The sequence below is a fragment of the Poecilia reticulata genome, chromosome 10, assembly GCF_904066995.2.
Source record: "Poecilia reticulata chromosome 10, P_reticulata-male-v2, whole genome shotgun sequence".
NCBI lineage: Eukaryota > Metazoa > Chordata > Actinopteri > Cyprinodontiformes > Poeciliidae > Poecilia > Poecilia reticulata.
Window position 1 is genome coordinate 6,253,370 of NC_088839.1, and position 16,329 is coordinate 6,269,698.

General features: G+C 40.0%; 1 protein-coding gene across 3 annotated transcripts in view; it reads left to right on the top strand.

The window, feature by feature from the left end:
• The first annotated feature begins 13,577 nt into the window (after window positions 1–13,577).
• The window catches only part of il1rapl2 (interleukin 1 receptor accessory protein-like 2), a 397,523-nt gene continuing 394,771 nt past the window's right edge, over window positions 13,578–16,329 (top strand). For 2 of the 3 annotated variants that reach the window (XM_081611917.1, XM_081611919.1), the window contains exon 1: window positions 13,585–13,669. The gene's annotated coding sequence lies outside the window, so the exon portion shown is untranslated. Of the gene's footprint in view, window positions 13,670–16,329 lie in introns of all 3 variants that reach the window. The other variant, XM_081611918.1, reaches the window with a different exon arrangement.

The following is a 16,329-nucleotide window of genomic DNA, read 5'->3' on the forward strand; positions in this document are numbered from 1 at the left end:
GCTTTACTCTGAGATCCAGACTATAGAGCCATGTAGCAATATATTTAAAAAAGCACATAAATTTAAACATGTGTCTGTGCTATTCCTCTTTGAGATGCAAGAAAAATCAATTTTAAACAGATATAAAGGAATGTTAAGTGTTAATTCTGTAATTTTGTGGTAATTATCTGTCAAAGAAAACAAGTTTATTTGAGAAGTCTTCATTTGGTGAGCGTGTCTGGTGCAGTACCTTTACTTCCTGACACCAGGCTGTGTTTGTTTTGCGTCGTCTGCAGTGCTCAGATTGAATCGTGTTCTCCAAGACTTCTTTTCATAACAGTATTAATGAAAACGTAGGCGACACACAGATTCGTAGGTGATTGGAGAACTGCGTTAATGAAGAAGGTGAAGGAAAAACCTTTGTCTGAAATGACTGATTTTTTTTTTCTCTGTCAGCTGTTGACTACAGTGGGAGCACACACAGATGGATGTTCACACACCTTCCCACGCACACTCGCACACAAGATTGGTACACAACCTGCACACACACACACACATACACACACGCACACACAGAAAGCCGCAGTGTTTCAGGGTACAGCTAATCAGCTGTCTAATCATCTGTCAGCTCCTATATTCATCATGGCCGCCTGGACATATGGCTCTGCTCTGATGTGAGGACTGGTTGCATTTTTTTTTTTTCACTGCCAAATTATGAAAGGTGTGACAGACCGACGCATAGTAGCAAATGACTGTGACGTGTAAGCAAAAAAGGATGCGTGGGTCTACGGGGAGCCATTTGTAAAGTTAGACTGTCCAAAATTTGTAGCAATAATTTGGATTATTTAGCCATTATTATTATTATTTAGTCATTAGAGGAAAGAAAACAGGGCCTCATTCATTCAAAGTCATATTTTCGCCTAAGTAATTTCTAAATGTCAGTGTCAGGCTAATTAGCAAGCTAATGCTTAGCTCACAAACTAAATATTAGCTCCAAGCTAAATGGTAAGAGAAATATTTAGCTCCAAATTAAATATTTAGTAAGCAAACTAATTACCTCCAAACTAGATATTTAGTTAGTAAGCTCAGTATTTAGGTTGAGTCTAAATATTGAGCATGCTAACCAAATGTTCACCTTCAAACAAATTTTTTAGCTAGCTGGATGTTTAGCTTGGCACAAAAATATTTTGAGTCAAATTAAATATTTAGTTAAGAAGCTAAACATTTAGCTCCAGAATAAATATTTGGTTAGCAAGTTCAATATTTAGCGTGTCACTATTTAGCTTAACAAAATTTTAAACTTTAAACACATGTCTTAGCTAGCAAGGTGTTTGGCTCCACACTAAATATTTACTTAGGTAGCTAAACAAACTAATTATTAGCTCCAAAATAAATAATTTATTAAACTAAATGTGCAGCTAGCAAGATAGTCATCTAAAAATAGCAAATAGTTTCTTTGCAAGGGACTAAATCATCTTCTAGTTTTGACCCTGAATTTTCAGACTTTTCATCATTTGACGACGCAATCAGAGTAAGGCTCACATGGAAGCTGGCCAAAGCTCAGACCTCCCCAGGTAGATCTACCTTCACGTTATCAGAATGTGACGGGAGGCAGGAAGATGAATTCAGTTGTTCAAGAAGCATCCATCAGTCTGGGGATTTCCCTCGGTAAAGACTAGCTGTCAAGACGACTCAAACGCATCACAGGAAATGAAGTGTGAGTAACATCCAGCAGATGTTTTTATGGTTGATTAGAATAATCACATATAGATCAGACAAACTTCTCTGAGGCGTAGAAACCTGGAGGAAGTTCAACACGGAGCCGCGGATGGGAGCCGGCGCAGGTTGTTCAGGGTTTCCATCCGGTTAACAACCGGCCTCATAACCACTCTGTCTACCGCCAAGACCAAAAAACACCAAACCAACACAAACACACACTTTGGACCACCTTACGGTCTGCTGCCAAACATTAATGAATGAGTGAATGGATGAATGGATTTGCCTGGTTTCTTTGTGTTTTGACTGAATTAATATCTGCCTCTTTGTTGGAGGCCTTCTGGGTGGAAATAAAAGGAGTAAAGTTTTGCCATAACTATTGTCTAGAAAAAATGCTGAAATCTCAGAGTTTTAAAAGTAAAATTTTTTTTTTGAGTTTTGGAAATTTTCTGAGCTTGATTAATCTCCAACTTTGAGATTCTTACTAACATTTTTTTTACTCTTCTTGAAATATTTTTAAATTAATTTGCACATTTAAATTATTCATTTTTTTCAAACTAATTAAAGTTTTCAAACTCAGAAATCTTCTGGTTTTTTCTTGAAAATTGCAGATTAATCTCAAATTTTGAGTTTTTTCAAACAATTTTTTTGACTTCTCAATCTCAAATTTCCAATGTTTTTATTTTTTATTTTTGCGGAAAATTTCTGAGATCTTCCAGATTTTTTTTTTTACTTGTTTTTGGTAGAAATGTATCTCTCCTTTTTTCCTGTCTACAATGTCCTTAAGACTTCTTCTGTAGCGCACGGCATTCTGGGTAAATGGAACCAAAATAAATGTGCTGGTTTAACACCAGAAGGAGAAATGACTTGTGGGTTGTTGTTTTTCTACCAAAGGAAAAAAAAATTGTTGTTGATCTGGCCGACAAAATCCAAAGCGACAAAATACAAAAAATGACAGCAGTTTGAAAAACGTTCACAAAGCAATTTAGTTCAAGCCTAAACCAGACATTTTAAAGTCAGTTTGTGAGTTCAGAGCATCAATCTTTTACAGATTCTGCCCAGTTTGGGTTGTTAATCCACATCTGTTCTGTTTTCTCACATGTGTAAAGAGCCAAATATCGCTAACCCGAATTCTCCAGCTGTCTGTCACATTTATTACGTTCTGTAAATACACACCATGGAGACGTATCTGCTACGGGCTGCATAATGCAGCCGCTCTATTAGCCACTCATGTTTCTGCTGCACAGTCTGAGTTGTTGTCAGCTGGTTTCCGTGGCGTTCTGGATGCAGAGATGGAGCGGCTAATGGGACACACAGCTGCAGGGAAAAGGAGCCAGTAATGGAGAAAACAGTTGAGCATCTCACTGGTAATCCTTTAACCTGCTTCTGTTTTCTTAGTTCTGAGTTTTCTTAACCAGTCGTTCTTTTTTCTTTTTTTTTTTAACTTAAATGATCATTTGGTCCTCCAATCACTCCAAATTCTCATCATCTACTATCCCTTATTTCATGCAAATTTTTCCTGACTTTGCTAATTCGAAAACTATGTCAGAATCTAATTAGAGTAATTTGTGGACAGACGGAAACAGAAGGCTGACACATCAATCCAGACTGTCATTATTTTGCTCTCCCCCCTTCTAAGATAAATCTAGACAACTTAAAGTGGAAAGTGATTTTATCTTGAAAGAACTGTTTAAGACAGAAAATAATTTGTTTTCAGTAATCCCACATAATCCCATCTAAGTAAACACAAAAGGCATGTTCCAAAATATCCATCCATTTTGTTGCACCCTTGTCCCTCGGTGGGGTGCATATCTCCAGCTAACGTTCCGGGCGAGAGGCAAGGAAAACCCTGGACAGGTCGCCACTCTGTCGCAGGGCAACACAGAGACACACAGGACAAACAATCATGCACACTCACACTCACACCTAGGGGCAATTTGGAGAGGCCAATTAACCTGACAGTCATGTTTTTGGACTGGGAGGAAACCGGAGTACCCAGAGAAAACCCGCGCATGCACAGGGAGAACATGCAAACTCCATGCAGAAAGACCGGGGCCGGGAATCGAACCCAGAACCTTCTTGCTGCAAGGCAACAGCTCTACCAACTGCGCCACTGTGCAGCCGCATTTTCCAAAATATAAATATGTTTATTAGGGAAGGAAAACGACATAAACCATCTGGCTTTATGTAACAGAGCGATTGAACAGCTAAATATGAAAAATCAAAAAGTACATTTTAATTTCAGCATGGTAACTGTAAGACCTTCATAGTCATCTCACTTCTGACTTTAAAAACTCAAAAACTTCCAAGTTTTTTCACAAAAGTTTGTTAAATTAATCTCGTCAATTTTTAACTTTTCAAGCTCAGAAATGTCCTTATGTTTTACTGGAACATTTCTGAGATTCATTTCAAAATCTGTGTGTTTTTTTTTTATACAATTCAATATAATTCAATAAAGTTTATTGAATTATCTGAAACAGTTAGGTGCAAAAATGAAGAAATCTGGAGAAAAAGAAAATCCACAAAAATCTGTATTTTTAAAAAAAATTATTATTACCACACATAAACAAAAAAACAACAACGTATTTTTAACCTTTGCTGCTCTTCCGGTTGCAGTCAGCTGAAAATGAGCTGTCACTCAGTTTGCTGCCTGCAGGTTTATTTATGTCGTGTCAAAGAGTTGGAGGAAGTCTGCCTGCAGCTGTATTGTTACACATCCAGCTGAACAGAATCCTGTAAAACATAAAAAAAAACATGTCATGTTGCGGCTCGTCACAGCGGGACGTCTGTGATGAACGGAGCGCCGTTAAGGGACGTGAGGGTTTGTGTACGGAGTGGTGCCTGAACGGGTTTTAATGAGCTCCTTTATGACTGGTGTTCATTTTCTCTGAAAGTCCTGACCTTAGCGATGATTTTAACATGACGAACCTGAACGCAGCACAGCTCAGCTCTCCCTGGTGATGGTTGAGCCGCGATCGCCGGAACAGTGAGAAACTTCCAGACGAAAGTTTTGCTTCTTAGTGCAGAAAAGAACAGAATTCATTGGAAAAAATAATCTCACAACAGTGGAAAGGAGACGCCTAAAACCAGGTTTAACAAAGATGCTGAAAAAACAAATATAAAGATTTATAGTAGAGTAATAAAAGTTTTAAAAAGAGTAAAAAGTGGTGCTAAACACAGGCAATGAATGTTCATACGTATCAGAGGCATAATTTTGAGATCAGATTATCCTGAGAAAAATTTGAATCCTTACAGATTTCTTCTGCTTTTGCTGTTTTGACATGTAATGTGCAGAACCCCAAATCTCTGTTTTCCTATGAACACATGCAAACACAAATATGGAGGTTTCTGAAATCTTCACTCTGGTCGGAGTTTCTATAAATAATTGTTATTGGCAAGCGTAAGCGGTTTTCATGTGAATGAAAAGTCCAAACACATAAAACATATTTGTTTTCCCTCTTGTATGTTTGGACTAGACCTAAATAATTTCTTTCCATTAACCGTAAAATTGCACGAATTGAATTTGGAAAAACAATTTTGCTTAATGGAAAGCGCCAATTTTGAAAAAAAAAAAAAAAAAAAACCAAAACAAAATAAAGCTAATTTTTTGATGAAAAAGTTTTTGCACTAGGATGAGGCGGTTTTTCAGCCATATTGAATTTTTTTTTTTTGTCAGACGAGGCTCGTGATGAACAGCCAAGATGTTACTACTGGCAGAAACGACAAAGAAGATGACAGGAAGACGACACAGTTCATAAAACGTTTTGTCATCCCAACATGTTGAATCCATAGCTTTTCCATAAAAGCACAGACTACAATTTCCCCAAAAAGCCACATCTCCTCTGATTGGCTGGTAGATGATGAGCGCTAGCTAAATGGCTGAATTATGAATATGTATGATGTAACTGCTTACATCTGCTATGATTTTTAATGACTTATCCCGTGAACAAACTTATTCACTCATGATTTTAATTTAGCTTTTTTAATGGAAACACCACAATTGCACAATTGTGTTTTGTTTCGACCTCAGTGGAATATTGGCAAATATTTGTACGCATATTTGTAATGGAAACACATCCAGTGTCAAACCGCATCCATCCTGATTGGTTGTTCATTCTGTATTTAGTTTCCCACAGAATTAAAGTTGTCTCTAAACACCAAACATGTCTCCACACTCTGTCACCTGGAGCATCTGCTTGTTCATTTGGGATTTAAATTGGTTTGATGTTGTCCCGTGTTTTTACTAGCTTTCCCCTCTGTCCATTGCCTCAATATTTCTATCGATTTCCTGGCGCAGAGGGAAATATCACAGATTGAGTTTAATTTTGAGTCTCAACCTCTACAGCCTTCAGTGGAGAAATCAAGCTTCTCCCGGCTGGATCCTCTTTCAGACCGCAGCCTCACCAGAGGATGTTTCAGATGTTTACTGATCCATACTGTAAGCGAGCGTAGTTTGTTTCATTTAAACAAACTGTCAAATCAAAATTTGCTTCAGTTTAAACCTAAAAAAAGTTGTAAAACATTGCAGATGACCAACTGGTGTGCAGGCTGTCCAACACATCTACCACGAGAAAAGCCTTAAAGGCAGTTCTGAACTATTGAGCTGCTCTTGCACACAAGAAAGGAGAAAACTCAAAACTCAAAACTAAAACACATCTCACATCTCGATTGACTTTACCTGCACAGAGAGCACAGAGAGCTGCTCATCAACAAACTTAATTTGACCTTAACGGTGGAAGAAGGTTTTTTACAAAGTAAACAAGAAATTATCGCCCGCAGTGATAATTTCTAATCCTAATCAAACAGTGAATCCAGTGAAATGGGTATAAATCCTCACAAAACTCAGGAAATCTGTGTTCTTTGAGAAGTAAAATGTTGGTTGCCATCTCTTTTTGTGGCCAAATCTTGTTTTTCTCCTTACGAGATGTTCCCCACTGCATCCACCTGTTGCTGAATATTATTTATCTTCACTCCTGAGATGTTTAAACCAACCGACGGTGATGATACTCGGACTCACGCCCCTGACCTGGACAACTGAAATGCTAGCTGCCCTCTCAAGCTGTTCACAGCAAACGCAGCACAGCCAACTAACGAAGCTACGCTCCAACGCTACGCTCAGGCCCGCTCCAACGCGCAAACAGCGGAAGCGACGGGAAAAGACCTGAACCCGTGTTTTAAGATCGGAAACGAGCGGTGGCACCTGTTGAATCACGACTGAGCTCTCTCCTGCTGGAAGCGCTGCGTCTTCTCTGCGAGCCATTTTGCTCACTCTGGGAATTCATCCAAATCTCTCTTTTTTTTTTCTGTGTTCATCCTCCCTTAGGCTAAAGCAAATGGCATGCCATGCCTAGCGTCAGGACAGATAATGAAATGAAAACCAAATCTCCTGACTCGTGGAGGGCAACCGGAGGAATGAATTACCCTCACGACTCAGGACAGAGAGGGGCCCCTGGTGCTACGCTTAAGGTTCATTCCTGTCTTCCTTTCAGGCTCCGCGTCAGTTGTATGTTTTTAAGGGCCCAGATGGTTCCCTGATACTGTTGCTGAAGGCAAACTGATGCATCCACACTCATGTTTGAAAGTGGACCAAAGATATTGTCTGAGAATGCAAATGGCTCCTTGGAGGAGTCTCCGATGGAGCCGGTTACTTTTAGCGAGTCTCATCGCTTGGAACTGATTTCTGTCTGAATCCCAGAGCGGCTTCAGTTCCCCTAAGATCAGGATTTCAGTGGACAAAATGTTACGTTCACACTGTGGCCTGAAGTGACCCAAATCAGATTTTTTTTTTTTTTTTCTTCGTCTTAATGCTTCCCATATCTCATTTTTTCATGACAATCTGAACAACAGAGATCAGATTTTTAGAAATGTGACCCAGGCCACTTGGATATGTGGAACCCGATATGTGTCTCATCTGTTCAAATGTGACCTATGCCTGTACGGCCAGGTCGGGTCCTTCCGACCTGGCCGTCACCGGTACTCGACAAACATCACTGTCCTGCTTCTTGATGCAAAAAACTGGGAAGAAAATGACAAGTATTAAGTTGTGAATGTGCTGGCTCAGGTTGGGCAACAACTTTAAAATCTCAAGGTACGCTCCACCATCTATATCTATGTTTACTTCCATAAACTCTGAACACGCTCACTAAGTGTGACATTACATCACCCACATACAAGTTGTAGATATATTTGGAAACGTGAATGATCACGTTACCAAGAACCTTGGTCGCGGTCTACCTTTACAACCTAACCTTTGGTTGTATTTAGCTTTCAAACAGTAAACAGTCCAGGTCAGTTTGACCTAACGGGGGAAGTATTACACCCCTTTAAGAAGCTCCTTGTCTTTCTGAAACTCCGCCTTCAGGAAGTCCTCTATTAACCCCTGAGCTAAGTGGATGTGCAGTTCCACCAGGTGTTTGCTAATTGCTCCTGGCTAGTCTGAAGGAGCTGAGTGGGGGAGTTTATAGGGAGGGCTGTTTGTCAGAAGCTCGGAAAACTGTAGCTCTTGAGGAGGATGCCATGTAGCACCTGAAACTTTATCCATCTCATAAAACATATTCAGTTTTTCAGAAAACATATTCAGTTTTTCCAGACACTCGAGGGGTTTGTTTTTGCCTGGAATATTTTTGCAGAATAAGCTCAAATACAGCTAATTGAATTGCTAGCTAGCTCCTTTTCCCTTCATTAGTAGTTCAGCTACTGTAGATAACGAGCACATTCTGACTTTCGGTTTACAAACTTGCATCTTCTGGATGAAATAACTCATTGCATAACTCAGCACGTTTCCTGTTTAGACGTCTCTGACTGACACCATATTTTCCCTACCACACAACTTAATACAGACTGCCTCCCCTTCCGCAGACAAGAGGGACAAGGTCCAGCACATTTTCTGCACCACTGAGTGGTTTATTGGCTGTCTGCTGCCTTCCACCTAGGAGCTGCATGACACCAGGGTGAGGGAAAGGGCAGGAAGGACTGCCAGTGATCCTAAACATCTCGCCGGCCATCTGTTCCTCAGCATCTCAGCCTGATACGCTCCACGCTCTCCAAAAGTCACCCATCAGTACCAGTAGGCTCCTAACAGAACTAATCGGTGCTTGAAAAATGTTCGAGAGAGACATTATTGAAGTAGGATTAAAATGTGTGTGAAAGGGTAAAGCATTGCACTGTCACCTCAAATACAGTTTAACAAATACAAGGGAAGGACATAAACCGATAAAAGGTATTTTCAGTCGGGCTACATTGATAAATCGGCTCTGATTTCCTTAAGGGATCTGCAATCGTCCGATGGTTGCAGGTGAAGCGGATCTTATCCACCAATCTTATAAGGTCTAAAAATCTAATTTTCAGCATGTTTCTCTGTTCACTAAAAATGTGACAACATGAAATTAAGCACAGCATCTTGCATCTTGCATCTTTCATTTCATCAATTTATATCCATAAAATATATCGGGCAATACTATTTTGGTATCGATCCATCACCAAGTAAATGCAGGGCCAGTATCGCCGATACCGATACCGATACTTTTTAATTGTTGTTTGATATATCATCAAAACTTCTGACATTTAGGTGTTTTTGTGCATTGTTGTCTTTGAATTATTTCCTCAAAATGTAGGACAGAATATGGACACAGTTTACACATGTTTACCATCTGAATATGTTAAGGTATTTTGTAATCAGAAACAATGGAATGAAACAAATGTGTGCATTTTTTCCTGAATAAAGTGCAAAAAACATAATTTCAGAGAAACTCAAAACAAATATTTTTTGAGGCAGAGTTGATAAACTACGACACTAAAATAATACAAAAAATAAATCAAGAGGGAATCTGAAACTAAAGTATCGATTTCAATTCATATGGTAGGCATAGCTGACATTAACATTTGTGTAAAAGTGCCAGAATTAGCCTAAAAGGCATTCTCTTTTTTTCATCCGTTTCCCCAGATTGCACTTTTTTTTTTACAGCTCACACAGCTTACTAATTTTCAAAGCGGATGGCAGCATAAAGAGTGAAAACAAAACCTCCTCCAATGGATTCCATTATCTAGCTGTCCACAAAGCACTCACAGGTTAATACCAGGTTAGCATCCTGCGCTAAAAGGCCAATTCTGACAATAACAAAGTTGGTTTTTTTACAGCGCCGAGCAGCAGCTTGATTGGTCAATGAGACGGGATAATTATCAGAGAGAAAACTGTTCTTTTAACTCCATGAACACTGCAGCATGATATCTGTTCACAGTAAGTGAAAGAAAAGAGCAGAGCCCGGTCAGGGCTAAAGAGCTGAACGCGGCATTGTTTGTATTTCAAATTAGGGACAAATGTTCTGTCGCCATTTATCCACAGCGCTGTGCACTGCTGTCTGATTCTGAGAATCCACACTGATTATTTTAATCATGTTCCCTGGAAGCAAACTCACCCAAACCTGTCGGACCCTAACAACAGAAAAACCGGGAGCAGTAGATAGATAGACAGATAATCTTTTTTATGAGATATTTTTAAGAGGGACTCCTGGATCTTATTGGGGATATCAGAGTAAAAGGGGGAAATACATATGAACTTCACTCTTCAAAATGTCCCCCCCACAAAATTGAAAGTTGTGTATCATTATTTCTTCTTCCTCACTTTGAAAAAAGAAAACAATTGATCCAACTTTTAAGAAAAGTTGATTTACTACAAGTTGCCCTGTGACAGACTGGTGACCTGTCCAGGGTGACCTCGCCTCTCGCCCGGAACGTTCGCTGGAGATGGGCACCAGCAACCCCTCCCAACCCCATTAGGGACAAGGGTGTACAGAAAATGGATGGATGGATGGATTTGCTACAAGTAGTCAGATGAAGTATGTCCAAGAATATATATAAATATATAAAATTTAAGTTATGTTGAATAAAGTAAATTTAACAAATTTAATGTCTAAAGTTGAAGTTCCTTTTTCTTTTCAGTGCACAATCCACTTGTTGACACAAACAACTTCACCATGAACCACAGCAAACTTTGGAGCCCCTCCATTTTCTTTCAAGCTAACTAGCTAGCTTCTATTACAAATGTGCACAAAATGTTGTCAGTATTCCACTAATGTTGAAGCCTGATCCCTCCCAACACACACACACACACACACACATACACGCGCACAAACATACACAATTTTACAATTTGGCGTTTTGATTAAATAATCCTTCCACTACTTCCTGTCCTCTTCTTCTTAGTGGTTTGCACCAGCAGCAACATCCGGTTGTTGATCAAGTGATTCGTGTGATGCAAATAAGTGTTTCTCGTAGCAGTATAGCAAAAATAATCCATCCATCCATCCATCCATCCATCCATCCATCCATCCATCCATCCATCCATCCATCCATCCATCCATCCATCCATCCATCCATCCATCCATCCATCCATCCATCCATCCATCCATCCATCCATCCATCCATCCATCCATCCATTTTCTTTACAACCTTGTCCCTTAGTGGGGTCAGCAGGGGTGTTGGTGCCCATCTCCAGCTACACCCTGGACAGGTTGCCAGTCTGTCGTAGGGCAACACAGAGACACACAGGACAAACAACCATGCACAGACACACTCACACCTAGGGACAATTTGGAGATGCTAATTAACCTGACAGTCATGTTTTTGGATTGTGGGAGGAAACCACAAAATAAACCAATTTCAATTTAAAAAAAAACCATAAAAATCCACCTCATCCTAGTGCTGAAACAATTTTTTTTTCAAAACACGTTTTTTTTTTTCCAAAACTGCCTTGTTTTCTCTAAGCAAATTTATTTTCAAAATGTCAAACTGCGCCTTCCATACATACATATATATTATATATAGACATTTCTTAAGACATTCCGACTGAGTTTCACTGTGGAATAAATTAGCGTAGGAAGTTTTGCAGTCTTCTATCATCAACCTTTCTTTCCCCCATTTACTTCCACTTCTGGTCCTTCATTTTCCCCATTTCTCTATAAGTTCTTCCCATGACCAGAAGGGGGCGACATAGTGCATCAAAAGCGGCGGTAGAAGCAGCAGATAGTGCTTCTTCTATCTCCCGACTTTTCTTATCTTTCTCCTCTTCCTTCCCATTTCTCTCCCTAGCTAAACTGATTTTTTTTTCTCTACATATGTTCCTTTCTTCAAATAATGACAATAATATTATTTATTATTGTTGTTGTAAATACAGAGTAGTTAAAGTGGACGAAAAGATGGAAACTCCAGCAGTTAAATAGAGTGAGTGTGTTTCAGACTGTGCGTGAGCGTGTGTGTGCAGGCGTGCGTACGTGCGTGTGTGTGTGTGTGTGTGTGTGTGTGTGCGTGCGTGCGTGTGTGTGTGTGCGTGCGTGCGTGTGTGTGTGCGTGTGCGTGTGTGTGTGCGTGTGTGTGTGTGTGTGTGTGTGTGGTGCTGAAAGAACAGCGCCCGCGCTCAGTGGCTGCTGGATGCTGGTTCCGGTCCATTCCTGTCTCTGTCTGTCTCAGGAAACATCAACAGTTCCTCTGGTCCAGGAGGCAGAGGGGAACTATCCTGCCTCCGCTGCGCTCGAGCGCCAGAGCATCATGGGAAGAAGGTTATTTGATTCCGTTTTAAGCCACGACTCCGCACTTTTTGAGGGGGGAAGGAATTTTTTTCCCCAAAGATTTAGATAGAATTCGTAAAAAAATTTTGAGCCATTTTCCCCCTCACTTTGCAGCTTAAAGGAAGCAGATCTCTCTCTCTCTCTCTCTCTCTCTCTCTCTCTCTCTCTCTCTCTCTCTCTCTCTCTCTCTCTTTCTCTCTCTCTCTCCTCCCATCGGTCTGAGGACAGTCCTAAAAGAAGCGACTCAGGGCTTTTGCGCATCTCTTTCTCTGCGCCGAGAGGAGGATTATCTAGCGGAACTCGTTCCAGGTGGACTTGTTTTTGTTTTGGGGGGTTTTTTGGGGGTTGAGTGAGGATTTTTGGCATTTTGTGGACAAAACGGGACAACATCCAGTGACTGAGCCGGGCTCTCCCCCCCCCCACCTCCTCCTCCTTGTTGACCCCTGAGGGACGCATTAGAGGAGCGGAGAAGTCTAGAACGCAAATGGATAAAATACTATTAAATATTCTGAAGTTATTAATAGCATTCCAGAGCTGAAATGTCTACGCATGATCTGATTGGTTGATTGAACATCGGACATTTTTTTTCCCATAAGGAAAATATTCTTTGCAAATATTGCTGCAAACTCCACCTGCACTGTACACTGTAGACTGTGATGGTCACTGCATCGGCATACAAGGAAGAATAAATCAGATTTTCCACACAACTGTCAGGTGATCATCACAGATTAAAGTGCATTAATAACAATAATAATAATATAAAAACTTGGGAAACAACACATGCACGCACTTTAAACGTGTTTGTCGCGGATTCCACATCGCAGATTGGAAGTTATTTTTGGAAGGAGAAGAAGAAGAAAGTAGAGCGACTCCTTCCTTCGTTCCTTCCACCCGACATCCCGGCCAGGAGGGAGGACCTCCTGGAGGAGCGCGGAGGGAGCGCGCCGGGTCGCCGACTCACGTCCTCCGTCCTGGAAGTGAGGCGCGGGACAGGCGGAGGAGAGAGCGCGGCGGAGCTGGAGGTGGGGGCGGGCGGGCTGGCGGGGAGGAGGAGGACCAGGAGGAGGCTGGAGGGGGGGGGAAGAGTGTGCGTAACTGCGGTTAACTGGAGCGGACTTCAGCTTCCCCGCATCTTGGAGAAAAGATCCTATTCCCCCCTCTGCTGCCGCTGAGGCTGTGCTCATCCGCTCCAGATACTAACCCGGACCTTTTGGAAAAAGGAAGAGAAAGGCTTTACTACTATTATTTTTCTTCTTCTTTTTCTTCTTCTCCTCCTCCTTTTAAGGCAGTTTTGTGTCTGGAATCAGAGGACGGAGTCAGAGGTGGGATTATTTCTGCACGTTTTCCTCCAGTTCTGCTCCGGGTCACCTGGCTCCTCTTGGGATTCAGGATTACTTCCATCGAGTCGTCAGGTGAGGCTGCTTGCGTGTGATGCGGGGTGTTTGCGGGAGCAAAGAAGTAAAAAAAAAAAAAGGGAGAGAGAGCGATATGAGCTTGTTTTCTCCTCCGTGTTTGTATGTTGGCGCGCGTGCGTGCTTGTTTTCACACATCTTTCGAAGATTTTCAGGTAAAATTGCCTCATTTTAGAGACTCAGTCTTACTGGGGCTCGAGTTCCACTTATATTGCAGTTAAGTAGACATTTTGGGATCCTGGTTAGCTGAGTTTAGGGTTAGCGGTTTGCTAAAGTTTTCTGTCAAATCAATAAAACTCGTTTCAAAGAGTATATATACCCACGTGACATCACCTTATGTTCAGCATTTTTGTTTTGCCTTCTTATGGGACGATTCTCGATATGGGGATATGGCTTGCCGCCCAGAGCAGCATGAGCTGGGGGCGTCAGTTGCGCTTGTAAGTTTCTATTATGTCTGTTCCCCCAATGTTAGCAGTGTAGGTAAACATTGCTGTGTACCCAATAGGGCGGTGTTGGAGCTGAACTTGGAATCTGATTGGTAGCCTGTGTGTATATATATATATATATATATATATATATATATATATATATATATATATATATATATATATATATATATATATATAAAGGTAGCAACAAGCTACCTATCAGATTAACGGAGTTTCACTGCATCTGGTAATTTTTGCTTTAAAAGTTTATTTATTCAAACCTCGACTTGATTTTTCTATACGGTACATAAATCTGGATCAAATTTTATTAGATTGATTTAGAATTTTTTTCAACATCAGGACCGATACAGTTATTGTATCTATAAATTCACAACAATATCTGTTGTGCCCGATCCATAATGACGGCTCTATTCAGTTTATTTCTACTCTTTATGCTCTGAGCGATGTCATGGTTTATTATTTATTTTACATTATATCTAGAATTCTTATTTGTATTTAATGAAAGATTTGAAAGAAGGTTTATTACAGTTTATTCTTTTACATGTTTGACCAAGGTAGTCAAACATATATTTTTTTGTAAGTTTCAGTTTTATTTGTTTGTGTTTAGAAAAGCAAATGTTTTCAGTTAATTCTGCACCATTTTTCTGTATCGTATCGGTACAGAACCTCAGGAATCTGTATCAGTGTTAAAGTGAAAAACGTGCATCATTATTTGTGTCGATATGTAATCTAGACAAATCCATTTTCTCCAAGTAGATGTCAGCTAAGACATAAAGTGTCCAGTACTTTAGTGTATTTTCATAAAAATGCATTTAGTGGTTTGTTCAGACGACTTGGGCAAATTGGACAGTCCCGATCGTATTATTGCTGAAAGGATTTTCAACAATCATTTTGAGTCAAATGTAAAAACCACATCATGTTGGTCACTTGATGCATTTAAACAGAAATATTTCAGTTTTTGAACAATTTTTTTGTAAGCTGACGGATTGAAAATGGAACTGGTCCTTCCAGTCACTATAATCAAACTTTTGTAGCAATCAGATGTTGCTAATCTGTTATCGTTTTCACCTAAACCAGCTGATTATCTTGATTATCTCTTGCCATGTCATTAGGGCTGAAATGATGAATCGGATTAATTGAGATTAATCTATTATTGAAATAATCGTCAACTAATCAGTAATCAAACTATTAACTGAAGCATGCAGACTCAATAAAAACATTGACCGACAGAACATACTCAAAGCAGCAGGTAGGCCAATACTGCACAAAAAGTACATTCATTTTGCATTTCTAAAAAAAACAAACTTAATTATACATAAATATATCTGAGCCAAAACTCAAGTGTCATAGTTTTAGCTTCCCCAGATACTTTTTATTTTATTTTGTTTGCATCTTTTGATGTTTCCAATGTTTGATGCAAAAAGTTTAAAGTGACGAAATGAAAACTGTAAAATGTGGCAAATTCATTTTCCCATTAATCGATTACTCGTTAGAATAATCTTTAAGTTAATCTTTAAATAATCATTAACCTCACCCCTACATATAAAAACAAAAGCAACATTAGCAGCTTTTTTTTTTTTGTTTAATGTGCTTTTTTTCTTTTAAAAAAAATATTTGTATTTTATAAAATCTTGCAGTGGAAACCCATACTTCATAACCCCGCTTTGTTTTTATCGCTAGTGTAGATTTATTTCTATAAAAATAAACAATTAAATACATAAAATAAAACACTGCTGAATATCTCCTTTAAGGCAGGGGTTGAGCTGCTAATGAAAGCAGTGGAAATCGATAAAAAGGACCAGAAAACAAAATGGCGAGTCCGTGTGTGTTTTCAGGTTCTTGTGGAATAATCGTTTGAAAGTTGTGGAAAATGAAGTGGAGCACTTTTTGTAATTCGTAGTGCAGCCAGTCAGTCGGGCTGGGCCTTACTTATTCATCAGGCTGTGTGTTTGCACGAGAGAAACGATGTGTGCTAAAAGCCAGACGTCGTGTGCAGCAAAAAAAAAAAAAAAAAAGACAAACACTGGCCTCAGGGTAGAAGCAGGGAGGAAGTAACCTAGCATCTTAGCTCAAAGTCCCACCTGAAGAGATGCAGAGCGGCTGCTCGGTGCCATCGGTTTGGGGTTTGAGCTTCCCTTCGTTTTGGTCCTTTAATCTTGGGAGTCATTATGAAACAAGAGGTTCCTGAGTACAGACATGAAAAAGGTCCCC